At 41.5% G+C, this 27,417-nt stretch overlaps 1 protein-coding gene across 9 annotated transcripts in view; it reads right to left on the bottom strand.

The window, feature by feature from the left end:
• LOC126364463 (ran-binding protein 3) overlaps positions 1-27,417 on the bottom strand; it is a 280,357-nt gene that overhangs the window by 108,834 nt on the left and 144,106 nt on the right. The gene's annotated exons all lie outside the window — the stretch shown is intronic.

The following is a 27,417-nucleotide window of genomic DNA, read 5'->3' as shown; positions in this document are numbered from 1 at the left end:
ACTGTGTGAAATATGAATCGGCATCCACATATGGGGCTTGACCCGAAGTCCCCACACACATGAGACTTACGCTTTACACTGTTTAGCTGTATCAGTTCCCCCTCAATACCCAACTGTTTACAGATCTACCTATGCTTGCAAGTAAGGGAAGGAATCTGTCAGAGGAAGGGTGAAGAAAGAGTTACTGGAGCAAAACTGTAAATACGCAAATGAGATCAGTAAATGGAGTAACAGTCCTGCCCATTGACCAGAATAATTTTGGGACAAACATTAATGTGCCCCAGGATGAAAGTACAACGAAATCGAATGAGGGTAACTTATTTTCCTCTCTTTCTTTCGTTTCTTTCTTTCTTTCGGCGTCCATCTCTTAGTTGTTTCTTGTGCTGAAAAAAAGAAAAAAAATGGTTCAAATGGCTTTGAGCACTATGGGACTTAACATCTATGGTCATCACTCCCCTAGAACTTAAAACTACTTAAACCTAACTAACCTAAGGACATCATACAACACCCTTGTGCGGAAAGTAGAATAATTCTTGAACTGATTACATAACGCCACCATAATCCACTTTTCTTTTTAGAAAACTGGTTGGCTTCATTTACCGTGAGGTGATACCAATATCTTTCGTTTCATACATGTTACGAGGATTTATCAAAATTAAGGCCGATTAAATAAAAAATATGATAGATCAGGATGTGCTTGAGCAGTAAAACCTTGGTGCACGAGTATCTTAAGTTCCTCAGACCTTTGTTGCTTTCCTTTGTGTATCAAAGAGTGAGGATAACAGAGGGATGGAGATGAATATTCCTTCCTCACATCTTGACTGTTGTTTAGAAATGTGTCAAGGTGGAATCTAGTAATTAATCCGTGCAATGACCTCATCCAAACTCAATAAATAGAACATTTTTGAAACAACCACGGTCACAACAGAAAATAACGCAAACTGTGATTCAGAAACAAGAAACTGTATTTTCGGTGGGTTTCACTTAGCCGGGAACATCAATAACATGTGAAAGTACAATGTAAAAACGTAGTATGCCGACGACAATTCATTCCGCAATTTTATGAAAACGTTTGTGGAACAGCATAATTTAATTAAAAGCGCTGTATTCCATCACATTGTAAAAGCACCTAAAATTTGTTATAAATAGTCTATGAATGTAGTAAGAAAATAGAGTAAGAAATATGCCGAATGGGAGTAAGGAATACTTATGATCTGAATGCGCCCGTTAGAACAGTCAAGTAAAGAGCCTCACAGAGCAATAATTAAGTACGGACTCAGTTTGCTGTTATCAGGCGTGCCGCACTTGTCTGACATCCAGGCGATGCTGTTCCCAGGCACTGAAGTGGTCGGTCTAATACTCTGGTTGACTGCTGATACAATGCAGTGGGATTGCGTTAATGAAACTGGACGCATGGAGAACGAATGTAGAGCGGGCCCAGTCATTTCGCTACAAGGGTAACACAGGGATCTATCTCCTTTCACTTACGAAAAAAATTACGCATGATTTTAAGTTGAATGTTGCTAGTCATTAGCTAGAGCCATTACTCCAGCCCCACATTTCATTGCCACTTCATAATGGATATATGCTCGTTATTATAACTAACATTTAACCCGCAGCATTGCACAGGGATTTAGATACCAGAACTAGCAACATGCAGGACACACGCAATTGTTTCAGAAATATTTCTATTGTGTAATGGGTGCGTGGTATGGAATTACTCATGTTACTGTGCACGTGTTAAGTGTGGTTTTATTTCAGCGTTTCTCTACATCATATTGATAGACGCCAAGGCTGCTGCGGTCAGGTTCGCAATTATCATCGTTGTATTTGCCTCATATTAGACCTGCCTTTGTTACAGAACTGTTCAAGAATCCACTTTTTTTTGGGGGGGGGGGGGTGTTACGTTTCGTTCGGTAAACATTCATCAGATACATAACTTTAGATTCTGTGATAGTGGGGGGAGGAGGACTGAATCAATTAGTACAGTAGTGAAGAGGTATTGGCGGGAGTAAAACTGGGAGGGCAGGTCGTGAAGTGTACTTGGACAGCACAGCTCAGTCGACAGAGCACTTGCTCGCGAAAAGAAGTGAGGCCAAGATCGAGTTGCAGTGCGGCACACGATTTTAATCAGCCATGAAGTTTTAAACTTTGGCACACTCCACTTCGGAGTCAACATTCATTCTCGAATCATTTTTATTTTTCAGAGTTTAGCTACAGCAAATAACATTTTAGTATTCGTCTGCAATGGTTATAAGGCACACTGAACTGAAAGCCATTATAGCAAACATAGGAAATTTCGGCAACAGTAACGAAACACGTATCTCCGGCAACGAACGTTTCAATGTGTGGCATTTTTCTCTCTCCATACAATAAACTCAGATAAACTTTAGAACATTGTAGGTGACTAAAATGAGGCGTAAAGAAGAGGGGGGGGGGGGGGGGGACAACCACCATCATCTGGAATCTCTGGTTAGCACATTCATTCGCGGATGAGATTCGGTGGCAGCCTCTCGGAAAGGAACAAAGGTGAGAAGAATCAGAAGAATGAATTACCCGAAGGAACTGTCGGGGCATCAGCACTTTACGTGCACACAAATGAACAGCTAATCCGAGCATTCGATGTGCCTTGGCGAAGCTACTATTGTTCTTTTGCTTCTAAATCAGCAAGTCGCCTAGTTTTCGGGGTTGATGAAGACATATTAAGAAAAATAGTTGGTACAACTATTTCAGCAAGTTTCGGAATTTATTCTAGCAAACACTTTAATTTCTCCGTTACTCGCTGCCCAGGCCACATGAATAAAGAACTTTACACATTTCTAAACAACGTAGCATCGAGGTTAACGTTGCCCGCAGTGAAGAAAGAACATAACCTGCAGTTCTCTCTACTTTAGATGATCGTTAGTGTTTTGAGCTTCCGGTTCGCCTCACTTGCTATTAACCAAATGAACAGGAAAGACGACAGGTAGCTCTTTCCGTCTTCGATAAAGTATATGACGTCAAAATGACGTAACGTGTGTAGAAAGTCTTATCCTCCCAAAAGCAAAGGTGGCTGTACTCTTGGCTATCCAATGTGGCGAACGTTAAGTTGGAAGATAATGGAAGTGCAGTGCTATTAGGCCAACGTGCACGTTGCCTGCATCTAAGACGATGATTTACGGTTAATGGCGACACCAAACTAGCCGCACTATTTTGAAACAATTTTTCTATACATTCTTTTTCAAAAAAAGAAAAAAGAAAATAATAAAGTAAAAAAACGACATCGTGAGAAAATGAACATTTTATGCACTATAATCAAGGACTGAACAGAATCATTGTTTCAAAAAGGCAAAGGAAACTCAACTGTTGGATTGAATTGTTTGGGGGAGGAGACCAGACAGCGAGGTCATCGATCTAATCGGATTAGGGAAGGACGGGGAAGGAAGTCGGCCGTGCCCTTTCAAAGGAACCATCCGGGCATTTGCCTGGAGCGATTTAGGGAAATCACGGAAAACCTGAATCAGGATGACCGGACGCGGGATTGAACCATCGTCCTCCCGAATGCGAGTCCAGTGTGCTAGCCACTGCGCCACCTCGCTCGGTAACCTCAACTGTTGCATAATGACTTACTGTCGTTTAGTAAATTGTCAACAACTTGTATTTTACTTAAAACGGGACCCGAGTAAGTTCAATAATGAGGGCCGTTGTGAACTTGAATGCCAAATTGTCCATTCCATTACCGTGGCACAGCTGAAGCAAAATGTTTTATCAGCGTCGCACAGCTTACCGAAGGGCCGAGACACTGACGGGTTTGGCACGCTGGAGGAGTCGCTAAGAGATAACGGAGGTGCACGCGGCTGCGGCGAGTGGACAAGCAGGAGGGCGCGAGGCGTGCCGGTAATCAAGACGGATGAGGGCGGGCAGCGCCGCTAACGGCTCGTGGCATTCATCAATCATCGCAGCCGCGCGGCACGGCTATTACACGGCCGAGTGCCGTCGCCGGCGGCGGCGGCGCTCAGGCTCCTGCACCGTCAGTGTCTCATCACATGTGAACGGCGCGCAGGCAGCTAACCACTACTCACATTCAGCGAAAGGATGCCGCTGGCAACCACGAGTTGCATGATGTTTTTGGCTATTTCCACTCACACATAATGATAAACTTATTTTGCATGTTGTCGTATTAAATTCTTCGCTTTTTCTTTCATTCGTTAGTGCCTTCACGTCCGCGACGGCCACTGAAGAGGCTGTACAACTTCCGTTGTATGGGTGAGGAATAAACTCCCTTTGTCAGAAAAGTTCCAGGACAGTTTTTTTTTAAAAAAAATAGAAAATTTCTCTTACCAAGTAATGATCCTAGCTCCTACCAAAGTAGTACCCTCGGCTATCCATATAAAATTGCCAAAATATCTGGAGGTCTTGCATGCAAGCAGCGAAATTTTCAACTGCGATGCTTGTAGGCTCATATGTCTCAGCCCGTTAGACGCCAGCGATATCTTGATGAAGCTTTCCTTCCTGTCGCCATTTCAGTCGCGGAAATCATAAAAAAAAAAAAATCGTTGTCCGAGAGGTCGGGCGTATATGGCGTATGTAGTATCGCAATAACAGAATGTCTGGATAGATATTCGGTAATAGGAAAAGCAGTTTGGGATCTTGCACTTTCATGCAGTGAGAACCGGTCCTAAGAATGCAACAAATCAGAGCGGCGAGGCTGAGTTGCTTGTTGCAAACGTTCCAAGACTTCGATGTAACTAGTTTCGGCCACTGTCTGACCTGGCGGAACATATTTACGGCGAATAATCAAAAACGGTTCCAACGGCTCTAAGCACTATGCTACTTAACTTCTGAGATCATCAGTCGCCTAGAACTTAGAACTAATTAAACCTAACTAACCTAAGGACATCACACACATCCATGCCCGAGGCAAGATTCGAACCTGCGACCGTAGCGGTCGCTCAGCTCCAGACTGTAACGGCTACAACCGCACGGCCACTCCGGCCGGCGGTGAATAGTCCTTAACTACCAAACAATGCGGTCAACGTTTGTCTTCGTTCTCTAAGGTTGTCGTTTAATTTTTTTCGAGGCTGGTGACTCAGGACTCCGCCATTCAGTACTTTGACGCTTCGTTTGAGGGTCATACTGGAAGCCTAACTTTCATCCCCACCAATCAGCCTTGACAGAAACGTGGGATCACGTTTGGTTCTGTCCAGTAGTTCGGCAGAAATTCTTCGTCTTTCCTCTTTCTGTTCGTCTGTCAGTGTGCGAGAGACGAGTTTTGTAGCTAGCTACGCTACTTATCTATTAGAACCGTATTATGCAGCGAATGAAATTAAGGCGCTTACCTCTCTCTCAGAGGCATCTGAGTTCACTAAGTGAAGCCAATCGAGACGAACTCTACGACGGCTGCCGTTTGCTTCGCATCTCGGGCCTGCACTGTTTATTTTGGTCGCGCCTGCAGCGAGCAAATCGGTTTAGGTGGCTGCGAAATGAAATTTTGAGAGTACGCCGTTTGGCAGGAAGTTCATCTGCGGCAGGCGGCAGACCTCTTCAGCAACGGATAATTCGGCGACGGCGGAGCTGCGACCCGGCCAGGCGCTGAGGCTCAGCACTCGCACGTCCGATCGAGCAGTCGGCTGGCAGCCGCCTGGCTCTAAGCGCACTTCATTCCTTCCGCATCACCCTCCTGCGAGTGACGCTTTCAACTATTTCGCCTCCTATGGTGCACTTTCCCTCAAACTCTAAGAAACTTCGAAACGTGCAAATTTTTGAAAATGCTACGAATTCATTGGAACGTGTTAAAATTAAATGTTTTGGGCTCGGAGTAAGCGGTACTTTCGAATAACACCACACCTACCATCAGAAATGTACTATATAGATCTGCTACTTTCAACTAACGAAGCGAAACTAGACTATCAAAATAACATTGCTATAAACTCCGAAACGTCCTTTTACGCGACAGAAAAATGTTCTCCAATACAACAATTTCACGCAAAACTGAAAAAAAAACCATCAATGGGTTTCGGTTTCGACCTCGCGACTTCTAGCACGTTAGTCTAACGCTCTACCAAATCACCTACCAGAGAGCTTCACTTTCAGAGCTCACAGGTATAGTTCGTCTATACTCCGTAGTTCTGGTGTTACTTTTAATTACCATTTACGCATCTTCTACAGGACGACAGCACACAGCACAAACTAAATCGGTGTTTTAGTTGACACTCTATCGACACACAAAGTTTGGTACCGTTCTGAGTGTTTGACATGTGAAGGTTTGGGTGTGAGCTCCACAACTCCACAACCTGGGAGCCATTCACTTTCTCTCATCACGCCAGTATCATGCTTGTTGGCTCTGAGCAGTATGCGACTTAACATCTATGGTCATCAGTCCCCTAGAACTTAGAACTACTTAAACCTAACTAACCTAAGGACATCACACAACACCCAGTCATCACGAGGCAGAGAAAATCCCTGACCCCGCCGGGAATCGAACCCGGGAACCCGGGCGCGGGAAGCGAGAACGCTACCGCACGACCACGGGCTGCGGACTATCAGGCTTGTTCTGAGTTGTTATCCCATAAGAATTATCAGCTGCATATCCATACATGTCGAATTCCTCAGCATTGTACCTAATGACTTCATACTGATACCACCTTTTTACCGATTAGATGACACAGACTGTATCCTATAAAGCAACTTGGTGTTAGCAAAGCTTTGTTTCACACACACAGTGAAATTGCTACATGACGTTTGGAGAGCCCCAGACTATACATACCGACAGACAGACTTCGCGAACTCCACTGTAACTTACCCATTTCCATAGCTAGTAGTCCTTCACTGAAAACTGTGGCCCACTTAAAATCATGCCAAACGATATAATCTCTTTTGACGCAAGATCCACCCCATTGTTAACCTAAATTAATTTCACAGTGGTTATTACATCTTCCATGGTTTTACCAAAAGTAGAATTATTCAGTATTTATAAAATCCCTTCTTATATCACATGTCGTGAGAGCCCTCTTTTCGGTAGTAACATCCGTGTACTCCTTCGACCAGGGACACTGGTGATTCTATTAAGTCTCGTTCCCAACCCGAGACACTGCTGGAGGGTTCTGTAATCTAGACTAACCTCTGCTTATTCCCCAGCATTATCATCAGCTTGGGGACAGAACCATTTTGCAAGACTATGCACTCTGGACACTGCGGCAAAGTGCTATGCCCGTCATACAAATTTGTGGGATATGCCAGGTCTGCCTCCAAGACATATCCCTCACCGCCATCTGCAGCCACATCTCGGATCTCTTCTTCCAACAGACTATTTGATCTTCGGAGAGCCGCAGGAATCCTCCAAACGACAGAGTGTGTTGCATGGTGTGCCCTAGAGACTGTTTACATGCAAGTGAAACTGAGATCGTTAGATTGCATGTACTCTTTCTCACTCATTCGCAGGTTACTTGCCTTGGCGCACCTGTGCGCACAATGACAAAGTCCCCTGTAAATAGTGCATTCGAAAAAAAAGCAACATACCAGCATCATTCAACTGTTCAATACTGACACACGTGTCTCTTAAAGACTGTGTTCCATGGAGGTCTAGGCACAGTGTAATGTAAAGCAGAATCCAGAGTTTATGTGCTGATGCATACGCTTCGCAATTTCTCAAAAATGTCAGCGAGCAGGTACGTATGTCTTCTCCAGCTACATTTTAGCATATCCCAGATGCATTTCAGTGTATCCCTCTAAATCAGAAATCTTGTACTCCTGCCATACATTCACCACTTGCCTATACACCGCATTCATTATGGCAGTGCCTGTGAATATGTTGCCGAATGCCGTTATATTGGGCAAATTGGTTTTACGAAGTCTCCCCATCGAATCCAGGTGATCAGAAGGAAAGACCTCCTTCTTCATCACAAAGTGAAACTTCGCATAATCGGGATATGCGGCTCTACTGATGTGCATATTTTACCGATGCATTGTCTTGACCGTAATTATTCTAATCTTATCCTCACAATCCTGATGTCAGTGTTAGTTAGAACCATAATTCAAAACCGGTACCGAGCGAGGTGGCGCAGTGGTAGCACACTGGACTCGCATTCGGAGGACGACGGTTCAATCCCGCGTCTGGCCATCCTGATGTAGGTTTTCCGTGATTTCCCTAAATCGCTCCAGGCAAATGTTGGGATGGTTGCTTTGAAAGGGCACGGCCGCCTTCCTTATCCGATGAGACCGATGACCTCGCTGTTTGGTCTCTTCCCACAAACAACCAACCATCAAAACCGGTTCTTGGCACTTCATTAACAGACTTTCTCAGGATAGTCTACGTCTCCCTTCAAGCGTCTTCCATCTCAGTTCTATCAGTATCTCTGTGACACTCTCCCACGGTTCAAACAAACCTGTGACCATTTGAGCTGCCATTCTCTGCATACACTGAACACCACATGCTAGTCCTATTTGTTACGAGTCGCACACGCCTAAGCAATATTCTAGAACTGGTTGCACGAGTGATTCGTAAGCAATCTCCTGCACTTCCCCAGTATTCTACCAATAAACCGAATTTTGCCACCTGCTTTACCAAAAACAGAGCTATGTGATCATTCCATCCCATATACCTACGAAATGTTACACCCAAGTACAGAGTATTCATAAAATCCGGGAACACTTTCAATTATTTATTGTACAAGAAGTAAACATTGTACAGCTGACATATTGCATTTCGAAGAGAAACTCTTAATTTTTTTTAACATTCGATATGCGAACCATGAGTGAGCCGGCAGACGTCAATAAGGCAATCGAATTCTTGGCATACCCGTCCCAGCATGACATCGTCGAATGTGGCAGTCGCTCCCCGTGTTCTCTCCCGGAGCTCTGCAACATCACGTGGTCGAGGCGGTACATACAACAGATCTTTAATGTGTACCCACACGAAAAAGTCACATGGAGTGAAATCTGATGATGGGGAAGGCCATTTCATGAAGCAGCAGTAACCTTCTGTAGCACAGCCGCCATGTTTGCGATTAGCGCTGACTATCAGCAAATTACCAAACTACGCTGTGGCGGTATAAATGGAAAAAGCTTTCAGGGTTTCTATTCAAAATTACATATGTATGATAGCTGTACATTGTTTGCCTCCTGTGCAATAAATAATTAAAAGTGTTCCCGGACTTTATGTACACCCTGTATTTGTATGAGTTGTCGGATTTCAACAGTTATTCATTGACACTGCAGTTATAGAATACTACGTTTTTTCGTTTCATGAAGTGCACAATTTTACGTTTAGGTACATTTAAACGAAGTTGTCAATATTTCCACCATTTTGAAATCTTATCAAGATATTTATGCAGCTTCTTTCAGGTACTTCATCAAAGAGAACTGCATCATCCGCATAAGGTCTGAGTTTACAATTAATATTGTCTCCAAGGTCATTAATATACAACATGAACGGCAAAGGCACCAACATACTTCCTTGGGGTGCACCTGAAGTTACCTCTACATCTGACAGTTACTATCCATCCAATATAACATGCTGCGTCTCTCCTACCAAAAACTACTCAAACCAGTCACAAGGTTCACTTGACAATAAATGTAGATGTGATACTGAGTCAAATGATTTTCGGAAACCGAGAAATGCTGCTTCTACCTGACTGCTTTGATCCAAAATGGCACTATGTGACTTAACTTCTAAGGTCATCAGTCCCCTAGAACTTAGAACTACTTAAACCTAACTAACCTAAGGACATCACACACATCCATGTTCGAGACAGGATTCGAACCTGCGAGCGTAGCGGTCACGCGGTTCCAGACTGTAGACCTAGAACCGCTTGGCCACCCCGGCCGGCGCTTTGATCCAAAGCTTCCAGTATGTCACCTGAGAAAAGTGCGAATAGGGTTTCACATGATTTATGTTTTCGGGATCCATGGTGGTTGGCATTAAGATCATTCTTTTCAAGTTACTTCATTATGCTTGAGCCCAGAAAATATTTTTAAGATTCTACAACGAACCGATTTTAAGGATCGATGACCCATGCAAAAAGAACGGCAGCAAATACATTAATAAATAATAATACATTAATGAATAATAAATAACATGGGCTATTATCAATATTAAGTCTATTAAATTAATAAAAAAGATACATTATCTTTCAGAAAAAAAAGGCAAAAGAAATTGGTTGTAGCTAGACGCGAACTTGCAACCTGTACCAAAAACGACGCGCTTCCCATAGATCATCATTGCACAGTAACAGTGGAAAAGTATACTTTCGTAGCACGCAAGTTATAACACCAAAAGCATCAAAGTCTATCACTACTGATATGTTATTTCCTGTCATTTTATTGTAACAAATCGTTCCTAAAACGACAAATTTTCTAGATATTCTTAGTGTGCTGATGCTCTGAATCAACTTATATTCGTAACTTGTACGCTGTAATATATAAATCACCAAATACAGTGTCCAGTTCTTAATATAATAAAGAGTCTCCTAAGTTCTGCCTGTGAACATAAAACCGATGCTACATCTGACTGGCCACGTTCCTCTCCACGAGGTAAAAAACTGACACGGCAGATTCTTTATTTCAAGCTTCTCAATGGAGTGGAACGTGCAGCTTCGCACTGTGACGTCACATACTCCTCGCCCATGAATGTTTTCACGTCCTGTGAGAGGACGCCTAACAATGCTCCTTGAAATATGCCCAGAATTTAGGGTTGTAAGGGGATGGAGCGCTGGCCAGTCCCCAGTTCGGGAAATCTGGGATCGGCACGCTCGGGCCAAATCACTGCTGTCGCAGCCCTGCCTCCCCATAGTTGTGAACCAGCCTTCATCAAACCTCTCAGGTGAGGCTTGTCCGGCTCGGTTGGCCTGCCAGTAGCTACGGTACCGCTGGCGCAGCCCTCGTCATTGAGGCACGGAAACTCTTCCGTCGGGCATTTGAAGGTGAAGTCGATGAGGCGGTGTCCTCCTAAGGAAATGCCTCACGAGATTTTCGGGGCCAGTATCTAAAAGTACGAATAAGTTGCCACAGCAAATACATTGGTGACTTTTGTTGAGAACTATGCAACCTAATCCATAGTCTCCACATCTCTTCTGGAAAACTTTAACTGCAGATTACTCTCTTTGATTTCGGGGGGTACAGCACTTCGCAACGCCCATTGTGAGTTCCAGACGATTCTTAATTACCGTTCAAATTTTGACAAGTCTGACATCCATAGTCGTTTACCAGTCTATCCTGACCGGTATTCCACCACAGCCATTACCACAAAAACAGTATTCAATTTTTTACACTTTCTGTAAAACGAAAACATATGCCTGTTATAGCTGTTTTAGTAGTTCATCAGAACTATGTCTTGCGCCTTCACGACGACTTCGCTTCGTCAACAGAGTAACAGTTTATTTTGTACGCTGCTAGTTTCACTGTTGAAAAGAAGTGTTTCGAATTGTTAAAATGTGCCGAACTGCCTCTTGAACACAACTTTGAAGGTCACGTCAAGAAACAATGATACTAACTGTGGCTCGTCTGCCGCAGTGGTCCCGCAGCAACGACGTCAGGCGATCCTAGGATTGCCACTCGCCCCGATATATCGGAACCATCACTGTTATGGACCTTCTTGTCCCGAATTCCTTACAAGACTCAATTTTGTCCCCATTCTGTAAAATACTGTTACGAGCTTGGTTCAAGTACTGAAGTAACGCCTGTTTGCGCAACATGTAAATGCAGCCTCAGTTGTGTCAACGAAGTTTATGCTGACCAAGTCTCTCATCCGGCGTTGCAAGTTGCGTATCCTATATTGACTAGCGCCTCTTAGATTAAGCGTCCTCATTCTAGATAATGCCTGACTTGTCCAGTAGTACGTGACTGGAACTATTTAAGCATCGCCACGCGGAATTAACGGGCAGTTCCCACTTGAATAGCGATCTGATAAGACGATTCTTTCCAAGCGTAATACGAACAACGATGCAAATTATTTTTTTGATAGTAATGTTTGAACTGTTTACTGCACGTATATAGGGCGTGAAGTGTATAGCGACATGTACTTCCATGACTAAAGTGTTACTGTCGACTGTTTACCGTCTAATAAACTTATCATAGCTTACAAAAATGCCTAAGGATGGAAAGAGACTAATCGGGTGATTACACAAAAGAGTGCTCTTTTGTGAAGAAAGCACATACGGACCAGGAGCGCTGTGAGAGATTTATAGCTGTTTCATCTCAGAGACTCACGGAGGTAAGGCAGATGTTAAGGCATCATATTTCTACCAACAATCATACAAATTCGCGGTAGCATCGAATCAAAGCCTGTTTCTACAGCCATAATTGAAGAAGATCCCCAGGAAGAATTTCTCGTTGCTGCTGCCGAACCAAAACCATCTTATAACGTTGTCAAGCATCATCAATCCAGCTGTCTACAGAGTGTAGCGTAAAACTGAATGCCGCAATATATCCTGACTCCATACTCGCCGCAAAGCAGTGTATAGCCAGTGCCAAAGCTACAGCGGGTGTTAAAAATATTCTTGCACCACACACCGTGTTCGAATGCATAAAACAAATGCAAGAAGTTTCAGTTTTGGGCATAGGCGTCGACGTATCGAACCGTGACTGAAAAAATGTTTCCTTTAGTTGTTCTGTACTTTACTGAAACTAACGGAATCCAACAGAAGCTTTTGAAGTTAATTTCGCTGAATAATGAAACATCGGGAAAAAAACTGTAAATTTTTGTATATACATTTTAAGACAACTGCAAATTCCATTACATAAATTAATCTTTTTGCGGAGACAATACCAACTTCGGCCGAGACAATACCAACTTCGGAGGGTTTAATCGACGTGGCCGGCACAATGTGCTTCAGCAAATTAAAGGTGAATTATGAAAACACGTAGAAGGAACTAGCTGTCCTGCCTACACTCTCCAAAATACTATGTCAAGCGCTACTGGACTCTTTACCTATCGACACTGAAATAATTGCCATGAAAATATTTAATTATTTTTCCGATATGCACGGTAAGGACAGAGAAGATGAAAGAGGTTTGCTTATACGTTGATGTCAATCAATAGACTCTTCCATTTCATTCAAAAACAAGACAGCTGTCGTTAATGTCAGCAACTGTGAGAATTCATACGCTTTGGATTCCATTAAAACAATTTTTTGATGCCAAAGACAGGCCCCCTAAAATAATTTCAGATTTTTTTAGCAGTCCAATCATTAAATGTATCTGCAGCCAAACTTGGCTCAGCTGAAAAAAATATATATATAAAGTGTAGACAAGAATAAAGTCTTTGTAATTGAAACAAGAAAAATATTAATCGACATTCAAAAATGTCTGAATGAAAGGAAGACTGCCAATTTTACTGGCATGCAAAGCAAGAAGAATTTGAACAAATTAAAGAATGATAACCCCAATCAGGAAATAATCAATTTGATTTCGAAATCTGAGGAAGAGAAAACGGAATTCTACCCATAGCATTTGTTTTCTTTTAATAAATATCAAGTATCTGATTGGATAACGCCATCTGAAACTCCAGATCTGATGATTGAAAACACTGTTATATACCTGATTAAAAATGGTGTGAAGATTTCAGGCGACAACTGTTTTCAGGAATATATCTATCTGAAGAGCTTTTTAGAAGCTAGGCTTAACTCGAAAGAATGGAAGTCTAAACACTAGGTGGAAGAGAGGTGAATTTACTTCTTACGGAAACTGAAAGCACTGAACGCAAATGCCAACTGCTAAAATTATGCGAGTACTTGTTTTTTGTGGAAAGAGTAGTTTCGCTGACGTAGGCCCAGTGGTCCGATGAAAGAAATCGACTGTCGCTAGGGACTATGGAATCAGTCTTACAGTTCCAGCTTAACTACAAGGGGTTTTACAATTACGTAAAAGGAAAAACTACTTCTGACGCAAGAAGTTCCATGTAATAGTGTTCTAAATAAAAAGTAATTATATTAAATAATTTTTTTATTTCATTTCTACACCCCCTACCTCAGAGTGTCCCGACGAGGTTCCAGCTAGATATGGCAACCCAAGCAGAAAGGGCGAGGCGAGGTCGCGGTGCGGCGTGCCGTCCGCGTCATGTTGCGAGTAATTGGCTCCTGTCGCCCGGCCATCCGTCTGGCTTTCGACCCCATCGGGATACGGCACAACAGCTTTGTTACGGCTTGGCCCAAATGTTCACCAAATTGAGTAACAACGTCGACGATTTCAATTTTAAAAAAATCACGCAGACTACGATTCCCCTGCCACAAAGTCACAGACATGGAAAGGTAAGTTTTGCAAAATCCTGAAGGAGATATCTTTAGAGGACCTTAGCAATGATAATCTTCCTTAAGAACTGGAAGGACAGAAGATGATACACTTCCTGAAAATCTCTCTGACTTCCGGCAGAGGTCCGCGGGGCGAAAGTATGTATCTCAAATTAATAAAAACTATCGCTAAAACGCATCTCATAGAATCTGTAACATTTCAGGAAACCAATGGAGACTCAGTCACGAAGATTTAAGGACTGAAAACTTAATCGGTAATAAAAAAACCAAACCATTTCAAATCCTTGGACTACTTCACATACAGCCGAAACAAAGCAATTAAACTGAACGCTTAAGGCCCATTTAAAAACTGCGGTAGTTGGTCACTGCTGGCTACTCTTTCACGAAGCATAACTTGCTTCTACGATGGGTGGAATACTCGTGTTATACTCGTGCCCCAGAGATAGCTACGGAACTATGGTCCAGCTTGGACATGTCTCGGAGGCAGAAATGGGAAGAAACAGTCGAAAATATGGACTTTACCCAAAAATATGGACTTTACCCACTCGAGTAGGAAAGCATGGAGTCTTCTGAGAAAACTGGAAGGAAGTGCACCAGCATGCAGAAAAAATTCCTAAGTAACACCAGACCAAATTGCTTCTCACATCATTATTACCTCAAGAGTGCCTCCTGACAAGAAACATACAAGACATATCACGCCACAGCTACGTGACCTGAAAAAGATGGCATCTCCCTCATCTGAGTATACCCATCCCTTCACAGTTTCAGACATTGACTCTGGACTGAAGGACCTCAAACCTCTTAAGGCGTCTGGATTCGATGGTATCCATCCAGAATTCCTGACCCACATGGGAGGAAAAGCTAAGAAATGGCTGGCAGAATTCTTCACTGACATCCTGCTGACTGGTCAACTTCCATTGGAGTTTAAAAAGGCGAAGATAATATCTGTTCTGAAACCTGGCAAACCCAGCAACATGGCAGAAAGCTATCGTCCCACTGTCCTACTTAGCTGCTGCTACAAGCTTTTTAAAAGGCTAGTACATAACAGAATAAGTAGCGCTATCCTAGAGAACGCTCCAGTTGATCAGGCTTCACACCAGGGCTTAGCTGCTGCGACCAAGTATTGTCTCTCACATTCTTCATGGAGTCAGGAAACCAAATGAAGAGGGAAGGCCTTTTCTACAAATTCCTCCGCATCATACCCTGTATGAATAATGGCTCGACTGATTAACAGCATGCTAAGCGATCGAGAGTTCCAGGTAATCACTGGAAGCACCATAAGTAAGGAGAGGAAGCTGAACAACGGATTGCCTCAAGGATCAGTTCTCTCACCATTACTCTTCAACCTATATCCAACTGATCTACCTGACACTTCGTCCAGAAAATACTGCTATGCCAATGATCTGGCTCTAGCCGTACGACACCAGGAAATGAAGACAACAGAAGGGATTCTAACCTATGACCTGTCTGCATTAGATAATTACTTCAAAATCTGGACACTCCAACCCAGTGTGAGTAAAACAGAAGTGCGTTGCTTCCATTTAAATGATCGGTTGGCGAACGTAAAACTGGAAGTAATTTTCAGAGGCAGAATTCTTCATCATAACTGGAACCCAAAATATCTTGGTGTCATCCTGGATCGTACACTATGCTTCAAACAACAACTTCTTAACTTGGCTCAAAAGTTGAGGACTCGAAACAACATCCTCCATAAGCTAGGGGCAACTACCTGGCGATCTTCAGCAACCACTTTGTGATCTTCAGCTCTGGGCTGGGGGTACTCAAGTGCTGAGTATTGTGAACCTGTTTGAAGAGTCATCATACAAGGTTTGTTGACACCCAGCTGAATACCACAATGCGCATAATATCTGGCGCAATCAGAACTACTCCAGTTTATTGGCTTCCACTGTTAACCAGTATAATGCCTCCTGATCTACGCAGATGTACTGCCCTTATGAGAGAATTCCACAAGATCTCCAGGAATTCTAACCTACCCGTGCATAGCGACCTGTCACTTTTAAATCATAAGAGACTGAAATCACGCCATCCAACTATGTGCGATGCTGCTGGCATGGTTCCTAAGGATTTCAAACCTCTTGAAGAATGGAAAGGTCGGTGGGAAGCAATGGCAAATGTGCGCCAGCATACCATCATCCAGGTGCTAAACTTCCAGGTGGATTGGACCTACCACGCAAGACCTGGACTACTCCCAACAGAATCCGTACCGGCCATGGCCGATGCAGGGATGCTCTCTTTAAGTGGAGAAAGCTGCCTAAGCCAGCCTGTGACTGCGGGGCTCCATACCAGACTGTTCACCACATTTTCAGTGAATGCAGGATTCGAGTCTATGACGGTGCTGAAGAAGACTTCCTGCTAGCAACTCCAGATGCAGTGCACTGGATTGAAGGACTGAATATTCAGTTGTAAAGACAAACTTAAGTTTCTTGTGTGTTCAATATGAACGTATGTATATGTTTTTTAATCTTATGATACGTGTGTATTAGCCATACGCTACATAAATAATTGTACATGAAATGTCGCAACTCACAAAAAGAGAGAACCTGGCATATCAATGGTATTACTTTAAATTAGTGGAATCTGTCACACCGTGTAAATATCCACAGGCAATATGAATTGGGCGAAATCGGAAAAAGAAATAAAGGACTCAAAATTTGTTCCGACAGTTCTAGGCTGGTGTAAGCTACCTAAAATGGAAATTGCAAACAAGGCAGCAGTGCTACCAATTCCAGTTTATTGTTTCAGTTTTTGGAACCTTTACAAAGTCTGCTGTATGACAGCAAACATTGCAAAAATTCAAAGACTAACAGCTACCATTGAAACAGGTTAGAACAGCCAGAACGATGCTCAGGAATCGCATGAGACGATCTTTGGAAAATTGTTAAGCCCGTGAGCCTGTCCTACTATGTAAATTTAGAGAACCGTATTTCACTTGAGTGTGCGAGATTTCTGTTTCTTCCCTCATCACTTCAGTAACATATCATAGGCATAAAAGGGGGATGAAGGTGCATGTCAAGTTATATAAGTTACTTTTAACCAGTTCTTTTCACATATGGAACAGCACAGTTACTCTTACAGAACAGTGTTAATATTAGTACGAAATGCCCTCTGTCATGCACCACACAGTGGCTTTCAGAGTATATTTGTACATTTAGATTTGTATGTACACGCGCTGAGTGTGTAGACTTTCTTCCCAATGACAAAAGTCGAAAAAATGTTATACGTTGCTATAACTTGCACTGGAAAAATAGCTCTGTCATCTATGGCGCAGCTTTCGTCGTATGTAGGCTAGCGGTGGGGGAAAACCGACCGATTAAAACTGTTGCCGCTATTTTAGTTATGAATAAATGCATTTTTCGGCATTTCTTTGGTCTTGATCATAACAGATGCTTCTTTATTTTTTACTAGTAACCGGGTAAAGAAAAAGAAATATCAGTTAGCTATAGCAGCACTGCAAAAACTTTGTTTTTAAATAAATCCTTTTTAAAAACAAGCAATTTTTGTTCGTAAAATTTCCATTGCTTTGAAATATTGCGTTATTACAGAAAACTGGGAAAAACTACAGCATTGCTGAGTCAATAAAATACCTGTTAATATGTGGCAGGGTCTATTCGATGGTCCGCGTGGACACGCAGTGTGCGAGACCTGCCCCATCTGGTCTATATTATGTTAAGTTTCACGCTATCGTCGCCGGACATTAGTTATATTATAGAATGGCACCATCCCTAGTCTGCAAGTATTTTACAAAGTGCTGTATCAGTGAACTACAGTGCCCCATTCGCTTTAAAAAATAAAGACTGGAATGAGCCACAACAAACTTCCGACATCGTATAAGGAGACAACAGTTCATTCATAGTTTACATTCTATTTTTATTATAGTTCATCCGTTGAGTGGGTCTACATAGTATGCCTTTATCTGCTTGAGGTCGTTGAAAACAGACAAAGTAACACGAAAAACAGATTTCTCCAATCTCAATTTTCACCCTTCAGAAATAACGATTCTTAATGACTAAGTATTGGTACGATCCTCGATTACAACACGATTTTTGAGTAATTTCACAAAATCAGAATCAACAGAAGAATACTGGAGACTTTTTGTAATATTCCACCACTTATCGCTTTTCGAGAAAAGCAACGAATGGGGAATGGGCTAAATTCTCTTATATTTGCCTATTTAATTAAATATTTTTCGTTCTGTGTATCTCGAAACTGAGTCAAATTTTTTCGATCTTTGTTTCATTTCTGCACTTATTACAGAAAATAATGGGAAAAAACTCAAAATCAGTTATGTCAGAAACCAGTTATTTTGAGCGGTTCAGATTAAACCGGCGCTGAAATAATCCAAAACTGTTGTTTCAACGGTAACAGCCGTCCCTGACGTAGGCATATTTGTGAAAAGAAATGCATGCATGAAGAAAGACGCTTTCTTCATGCATGCATACTGCATGATACTGTTTGAAGCGTATAATGCTTGCTCCCACTGAGAAAAAGAATAGGCTCATGTGTTGACTATTGATGCAACAGTTCAACACGGAACCCGAAGCGCAATGCAAGATTGTATTCTTTCCAAACAAAAGCACCTCCAAGTGCAATACAATTTACCCGAATGAAATCCCTTTCTTTAATCCCTTTAATGGTAAAACCATGCATGAGCAAGTGCTAGAAATCGACTAGATGCAAAGAATGCATAAACATTCTAGAATTACGGCATCCATTATGAAGTTACAAGCCCCTGCCATCACTTTATATTTGTGATTCACACACCACTGCACGTTTCAAACCACTTTCCGTAAATGAAATAAAAGCTTGCGAATGTAAAATTAAAAAACATACAATCGGGGTAGCAACTCGCCATTTCAGTTACTTTGAAGACTGAATGAGCGAAAAGACGGTTAGTGATTATGTATGGAGATATTAAGTAGAAACTATCGAGCAATACTCTGGACTGAAAACACGGAAGAATCAAGATCATACATAAATACTATAATGCAGTGCCTGCGTTGTTCAGAATTACGATTCAATGCTCCTTTGGATATGCATGGATGCAATATAAATTATTGTGTACTAGTACAGGTAGTGGACACATTGTTGACGATATATGGAAGTTTGGGGGCGACTGTTAAGCGTGCACGGATAGCCTAACGTAAGGCGACCGCTCGTGATACACTGGCAATCCTGGTCAAGAGACCCAGTCCGGCACAAATTTTCATTGTCGTCATTCCATGATACAGCTGGTGATTGTCCATATTCGAAAATGCGAATACCTTATAGGTAATACATAGAATAGTGGAACTAATTATTTATTCGACGCAGCTTTGTACACCGTTGTATTTCCAATTAAACACAACGTGTCTTGAAATTCGTACTTTGCTGAGGAGGGCGGCATTGAGTTTTAAAACGAAAATATCTTTCTTTCAAAACATTGTATGGGTCAGCAGGGATCGAAAAACCCACCGATTAAAAGAGATGCCGTTGTTTCGGTATTTATTTGGTCTCGCTTATAACAAGAGTTTTTATTTTTTACTAATAAATAGGTAAAAAACCGAAATTCCAATTAGGCATCACCAGTGCTAAAATGTTTGGTTTTCAAATAAAACTATTTAACAAAACGACTAATTTTTATCCGTAAAATTCGCATTGCTTCGAAATATTGCTTTATTGTAAACTATGAGAAAAGCAAACAAAGTTATTTTAATAACGACGTCGAGAGAAACGAGCAACAAACACATGGCATAAGATATGATTCAGCATTGCTGAGACAATAAAGAACTTGTTACGATGTGACATGGTCTGCTGAATGGTACGCATGTATACGCAGTGTGCGTAGAACGCCCCATCTGGTTTTCATGGTAGTTTCTTGTTGTCGTCGTTGGACATTAGCTTTATTGGCACCATCCCTAGTCTGGAAGTACTTTACGATGTGCGGTACAAATGAAATGCAATGCTACATTTCTTTTAAATAAGGAGAAAATTGATAATTCATTCACAGTTTACAATAAAGATTGAAAGTAGCCGATCTGTGGCCTCTGTCGACGTATCTGCTCGTAGCCCTTGAAAACGGACAAATTAACACGAACAATAGAGTTCCTCAGTTTTTAGCCTTTAGCATTAAATATTCCTAATGCCGGAATGGTGGTATGATCCTTGATTACAAGATGATTTTAGAGCAGGCTTTCAAAAAATCAGAATCAATAGGAGAACGATGGTGATTTTTTGTAGTATTCAGCCCCTCATGACTTTTTATGAAAAGCAACGAATAGTGGATGGAGTAAGCTTTCTTTTACTTGGCTATTTAATGTTGTTGTGGTCTTCAGTCCTGAGACTGGTTTGATGCAGCTCTCCATGCTACTCTATCCTGTGCAAGCTTCTTCATCTCCCAGTACCTACTGCAACATACATCCCTCTGAATCTGCTTAGTGTAGTCATCTCTTGGTCTCCCTCTACGATTTTTACGTACCCTCCACGCTGCCCTCCAATACTAAACTGGTGATCCCCTTGATGCCTCAGAACATGTCCTACCAACCGATCCCTTCTTCCGGTCAAGTTGTGCCACAAACTTCTCTTCTCCCCAAACCTATTCAATACTTCCTCATTAGTTATGTGATCTACCCATCTAATCTTCAGCATTCTTCTGTACCACCACACTTCGAAAGCTTCTATTCTCTTTTTGTCCTAACTATTTATCGCCCATGTTTCACTTCCGTACATGGCTACACTCTATACAAATGCTTTCAGAAATGACTTCCTGACACTTCAATCTATACTCGATGTTAACAAATTTCTCTTCTTCAAAAACGCTTTTCTTGCCACTGCCAGTCTACATTTTATACCCTCACTACTTCGACTATCATCAGTCATTTTGCTCCCCAAATAGCAAAACTCCTTTACTACTTTAAGTGTCTCATTTCCTAATCTAATTCCCTCAGCATCACCAGATTTAATTCGACTACATTCCATTATCCTCGTTTTGCTTTTGTTGATGTTCATCTTACATCCCCCATTCAAGACACTGTCCATTCCATTCAACTGCTCTTCCAAGTTCTTTGCTGTCTATGACAGAATTACAATGTCATCGGCGAACCTCGAAGTTTTTATTTCTTCTCCATGGATTTTAATACCTACTCCGAATTTTTCTTTTGTTTCCTTTACTGCTTGCTCAATATACAGATTGAATAACATCAGGGAGAGACTACAACCCTGCCTTACTCCCTTTCCAACCACTGCTTCCCTTTCATGTCCCTCGACTCTTATAACTGCCATCTGGTTTCTGTACAAAATGGAAATAGCTTTTCGCTCCCTGTATTTTACCCCTACCACCTTCAGAATTTGAAAGAGAGTATTCCAGTCAACATTGTCAAAAGCATTCTCTAAGTCTACAAATGCTAGAAACGTAGGTTTGCCTTTTCTTAATCTTTCTTCTAAAATAAGTCGTAAGGTCAGTATCGCCTCACGTGTTCCAGTATTTCTGCGGAATCCAAACTTATCTTCCCCGAGGTCGGCTTCTATCAGTTTTTCCATTCGTCTGTAAAGAATTCGCGTTAGTATTTTGCAGCTGCGGCTTATTAAACTGACAGTTCGGTAATTTTCATATCTGTCAACACCTGCTTACTTTGGGATTGGAATTATTATATTCTTCTTGACGTCTGAGAGTATTTCGCCTGTTTCATACATCTTGCTCACCACGAGTTTTGTCAGGACTGGCTCTCCCAAGGCCGTCAGTAGTTCCAATGGAATGTTGTCTACTGCGGGGGCCTTGTTTCGACTCAGGTCTTTCAGTGCTCGGTCAAACTTTTCGCGCAGTATCGTATCTCCCATTTCATCTTCATCTACATCCTCTTCCATTTCTATAATATTGTCGTCAAGTACATCGCCCTTGTATAGACCCTCTATATATGCCTTCCACCTTTCTGCTTTCCCTTCTTTGCTTAGAACTGGGTTTCCATCTGAGCTCTTGATGTTCATACAAGTGGTTCTCGTATCTCCAAACGTCTCTTTAATGTTCCTGTAGGCAGTATCTATCTTACCCCTAGTGAGATAAACCTCAACATCCTTACATTTGTCATCTAGCCATCCCTGCTTAGCCATTTTGCACTTCCTGTCGATCTCATTTTTGAGACGTTTGTATTCCTTTTGGCTGCTTCATTTACTGCATTTTTATATTTTCTCCTTTCATCAATTAAATTCAATATTTCTTAAATTCAATATTTCTTCTGTTACCCAAGGATTTCCACTAGCCCTCGTCTTTTTACCTACTTGATTCTCTGCTGCCTTCACTACTTCATCCCTCAAAGCTACCCGTTCTTCTTCTACTGTATTTCTTTCCCCCATTCCTGTCAATTGCTCCCTTATGCTCTCCCTGAAACTCTGTACAACCTCTTGTTCTTTCAGTTTATCCATGTCCAATCTTCTTAAATTCCCACCTTTTTGCAGTTTCTTCAGTTTTAATCTACAGGTCATAACCAATAGATTGTGGTCAGAGTCCGCATCTGCCCCTGGAAATGTCTTACAATTTAAAACCTGGTTCCTAAATCTGTGTCTTACCATTATATAATCTATCTGATACTTTTTAGTATCTCCAGGGTTCTTCCATGTATACAACCTTCTTTCATGATTCTTAAACCAGGTGTTAGCTATGATTAAGTTGTGCTCTGTGCAAAATTCTACCAGGCGTCTTCCTCTTTCATTTCTTACCCCCAATCCATATTCACCTACTACGTTTCCTTCTCCCCCTTTTCCTACATTCGAATTCCAGTCACCCATGACTATTAAATTTTCGTCTCCCTTCACTACCTGAATAATTTCTTTTATTTCATCATACATTTCTTCAATTTCTTAATCATCTGCAGAGCTAGTTGGCATATAAACTTGTACTACTGTAGTAGGTGTGGGCTGCGTATCTATCTTGGCCACAATAATGCGTTCACTATGCTGTTTGTAGTAGCTTACCCGCACTCCTATTGTTTTATTCATTATTAAACCTACTCCTGCATGACCTTTAATTGATTTTGTGTTTATAACCCTGTAGTCACCTGACCAGAAGTCTTGTTCCTCCTGCCACCGAACTTCACTAATTCCCACTATATCTAACTTTAACCTATCCATTTCCCTTTTTAAATTTTCTAACCTACCTGCCCGATTCAGGGATCTGACATTCCACGCTCCGATCCGTAGAACGCCAGTTTTCTTTCTCCTGATAACGACATCCTCATGAGTAGTCCCGAATGGGGGACTATTTTACCTCCGGAATATTTTACCCAAGAGGACGCCATCATCATTTAATCATACAGTAAAGCTGCATGCCCTCGGGAAAAATTACGAGCGTAGGTTCCCCTTGCTTTCAGCCGTTCGCAGTACCAGCACAGCAAGGCCGTTTTGGTTATTGTTACAAGGCCAGATCAGTCAATCATCCAGACTGTTGCCCTTGCAACTACTGAAAAGGCTGCTGCCCCTCTTGAGGAATCACACGTTTGTCTGGCCTCTCAACAGATACCCCTCCGTTGTGGTTGTACCTACGGTACGGCTGTGTATCGCTGAGGCACCCAAGCCTCCCCACCAACGGCAAGGTGATGGTTCTTGGGGGGGGGGGGGGGGGGGGGGGACTGGGGCTATTTAATGTAGTAATTAGAATTTATGTACCTTGAAACTGAATGGGTCAACAGTTTTCACTCCATGTTCCGTTTCTATGTGTATTAGAGGAAATAATAGGAATAAAAAACAAAAATAGGTTACTTCAGAAACCGGTTATTTTGAGCAGTTTTAACACTCATATCGAACCGGCATAACCGAAAACCTGTAGTCTCAGCGATAACCACGATACCTATACCGAAGTATGAGATGTTATATCAAAGCATGGTTTAATCTAATGTCACAAATCGTGATGGGGAAATCGATAGGATTTAACAAAAGATTGTTTTTCGTTCAGCCTTTTTTTTTAGTCAATGAAACTAGTCTGTGTGGCCTCGTTAATTAGGTTAATTACTTCCAATAACTCTCCGGGTTTGATGTGTTTCACTTTAACGTGAGACAATCGGCTGTCCTAGGTCTTTGACAGTTACGCCAGTTACCGCTGTCTCAGACTTTCGAGTGGATTCGCTTAAATATTTGTTAACGTATTTTCGGAGAGGCAAAATATGCACTTTTAAAAATGAAGTATTTACAAAATGAATGCATTTATATAAGAACTTTTCGTTCTTCTGGCATTGAATATTAAATTCTTGTTGGTTAATAACTGTTGCAAATTTATGTTACAGGAAATGAACAAGCCCTTTTTATGTAAGTTTATTGATGTCTCTGTCTTGTCTTTCCGCTGGTCTGCACTCATCACTGATAATACTCTTTCGATAAATGCTGAGGTGTGTCAACAGCAAGCACATACGATACAATTCTTTGAAGTGCTTGGTGCAGGGTTGCCTACTGTCCAGTTTTAGATTGGACAGTCTGGTTTTTAAATAAAAACTGTGGTATTCTCGGTCGAACGTCCAGACCAGACGTCAAAAGACCGGTTTTCGGGCCCCCCTTACTTCAGGCTAAATTCACATTTGATAATTTCATTTTTTAATTTTTTTACCGAGGCCAACTAATGAAAATGGAGTCCGTTAAGCTGTTCAATTTTATTATTCTTTGGTTTTAATAGTTTGCATCAGATTGTGTTACAAGTTGGGAGCACTGTGGATTTGCCGCAAAAATTTGCAATGTATGTATTTTAATGTAAGTTGGCGTTCAGTTGTTCTACAAGCAGTGTAAAAGTAGTCGAAGAGGCTTTGCATTTTCATTACACAGCGGTGTCCATTGTCACCCACTCTCGTCAAGTCATTAGAAGACCGCTCCCAAAAGAACGAACTAGGGAAGACAAGCCAATAACAGCTTGTAATTTCTTCTGACAGCTACATGTCAATTCCACGTGCAAAATAAAACAATTTTACAGTATCAGTCTATGTCTATTTGTTCTTTTGCACATTAATATTATGTAGCGGCAACAAAAAAAAAAAAGCCGCCAGGTCACACTTTCATTTTACTATCGCTTCTTGCAACAGAGATCCACTAATTTTAAACGGAATACCGCTGTCGAGCAAATGACAAATGCCCACTATTGCGCGCTGTTGCTTGATTTAGGGCAGTGTTAGGTGAACCGCACATGGCATGTGTGTCGTTTAAAACTGTAGTGTTTAAGAACGGCATTGTAGTGACTGAATGATAGTGTACGTATATAACATCGCATTATAGTGAGCTTCTCAAATGCAGCAGGTTAAAAAACAGTGCGGTGTCATATCAATGACAAATGGCTACGAGAAACAGACTTTTCGGGGTGGCTTTCGAAACAAGATGAATATACCGGATACTCTTACAGATGCCGTGCAAGTTTTACAGTGAAATACGGCACAGTGAAAGCGGTAAAGCTTCACGCCTGTACCAAGATTCATTCTGAAGAAGTGTGGGGTATGTTAAGAAACTCCACTGTTCAGAGGTATTTCGCGTCAGCGGGAAAGAGTCAGGTAGAGTATGTGTCAGCAACGGAAATATTAAACACATAATTGAGTGAAACATCATAACAGTTACCTTTCACAAGACTGTGGAAATACTCTATTTCTGGAAATACTCTATTTCACAACTTGTTTAAAGATTCGAAACTACCATCCAAAATTCCCTGTCGACGGGCCAAAGCTATAGTCGAGAATGTATTGTTCCCACATTCTCTGCAACAAATTCTGAAAAATAGCTGGTACAACTACATTTTCGAGTGCCCGTGATGCTTCACATAAAGGAAATAAGAAATTACTTCCAGTTGCTTTCCAGCACTTCGACCAAGAAATGGGAACCACTTCAGCTGTTATAGATTTTTACGAAGACGGCGACGAAACATCAACTTCTACAGCCAAGAAGCTTACGGGCTGCACACAACTGTTCCGCCAATTTTGGGAGAAACCAAAATATTTTCGTGGAGTTGGAGGGAAAAAAAATATTTGTAGCACCACACACCACATCTTATTGCACGGCACTGTCACATGCATATACTGCATAATACTACGAAATTTAGTGTATTTAATGAGTTTTCTTCAAGAGTGAAGAAGGTGAGTGAGCTGAAAAACTGAGTTCCTACTGTAAGACTACAACACACTACTAAGGCATGTTCCTGCACGCTCTTTGACACTTTTTTTTCTGCTTCTGAGAGACTGCTCAGAACTGGTCATTGTTGAAATACTATTTTCTGAGCCAGGGTGAAGACAACACTGCCAAATTCATTTGGACATAAGTAGCCTGTGAAAACGACAGTGAAGTGGACGATGAAGTAGTACCACTCCCAGAGGTTTACATTTATTTTGTCCACAATGTTATGCATTTATTTAATACAACCGTAAAACACGTGCAAAATTATTACATACAGATAACTGAAATAGTCCGTATTCCTGTAGCTGAGTACAGAAATTTTTAATACACAAAGAAATAATTTCTTCCGATATTCAAGATTCATAAGAGTTGAAAAAACGTCCGCAATATGAACATGAAAGAGAAGCTCACCAAGTCTACACTAGGATTCTAGAATATGTAGAAAAATGACTTCTGTGAAGATTCAATTTTTCAAGCTTAGCTCCAGTTAAATCCCGAAGAGTCCGTTAAAGTGGTGAACATAAGGAAACTTACAGATCATTTCAAGATAAATATAAACGGTGAAGAACTATTTTTTTGCAATATGTGCACTGAATGACGTCTTGCCATTCATTAAGGAATTACCAGACTCAAAGATTTAAAACAACTAGGTGGCATTGTTTAAGAGATGCAAAGCACATAATTTGCTGGAACTCGTTCAGAATGTGTTAAAAAAATCGCATCGTCCAATGCGTTTGTAGGGCGTATTTTTCTGTGCGATGCTAAATGAAAGAAAACAGATAAAGTGGAAATGGTGAAAGCTGAACTATTTGTGAATTTTAACTACCGTATGCAATGTGCTGAATTTGCTAAATTTCTCAAATCCAACAACAGGAAATAACTTGTTAAAGCCGTGAAATCGGAAAAGAAGTATAACTTCACAATATAACTAGCAAAGAAACTGGAGGCTCGCAGAAATGGCTGACTTCGCAGTATTAACATTGAGCATCGTATGCTTCCTGTTGTAGCGGCTACAATCTATGTATTGTGTAATGTATTGTGAATAATAATAATAATAATAATAATAATAATA

The sequence above is a fragment of the Schistocerca gregaria genome, chromosome 1 (assembly GCF_023897955.1).
Source record: "Schistocerca gregaria isolate iqSchGreg1 chromosome 1, iqSchGreg1.2, whole genome shotgun sequence".
NCBI classification, from domain to species: Eukaryota; Metazoa; Arthropoda; class Insecta; order Orthoptera; family Acrididae; genus Schistocerca; species Schistocerca gregaria.
The sequence above is the reverse complement of the archived record's forward strand: the minus strand, read 5'-3'. Positions and strand labels throughout refer to the sequence as shown.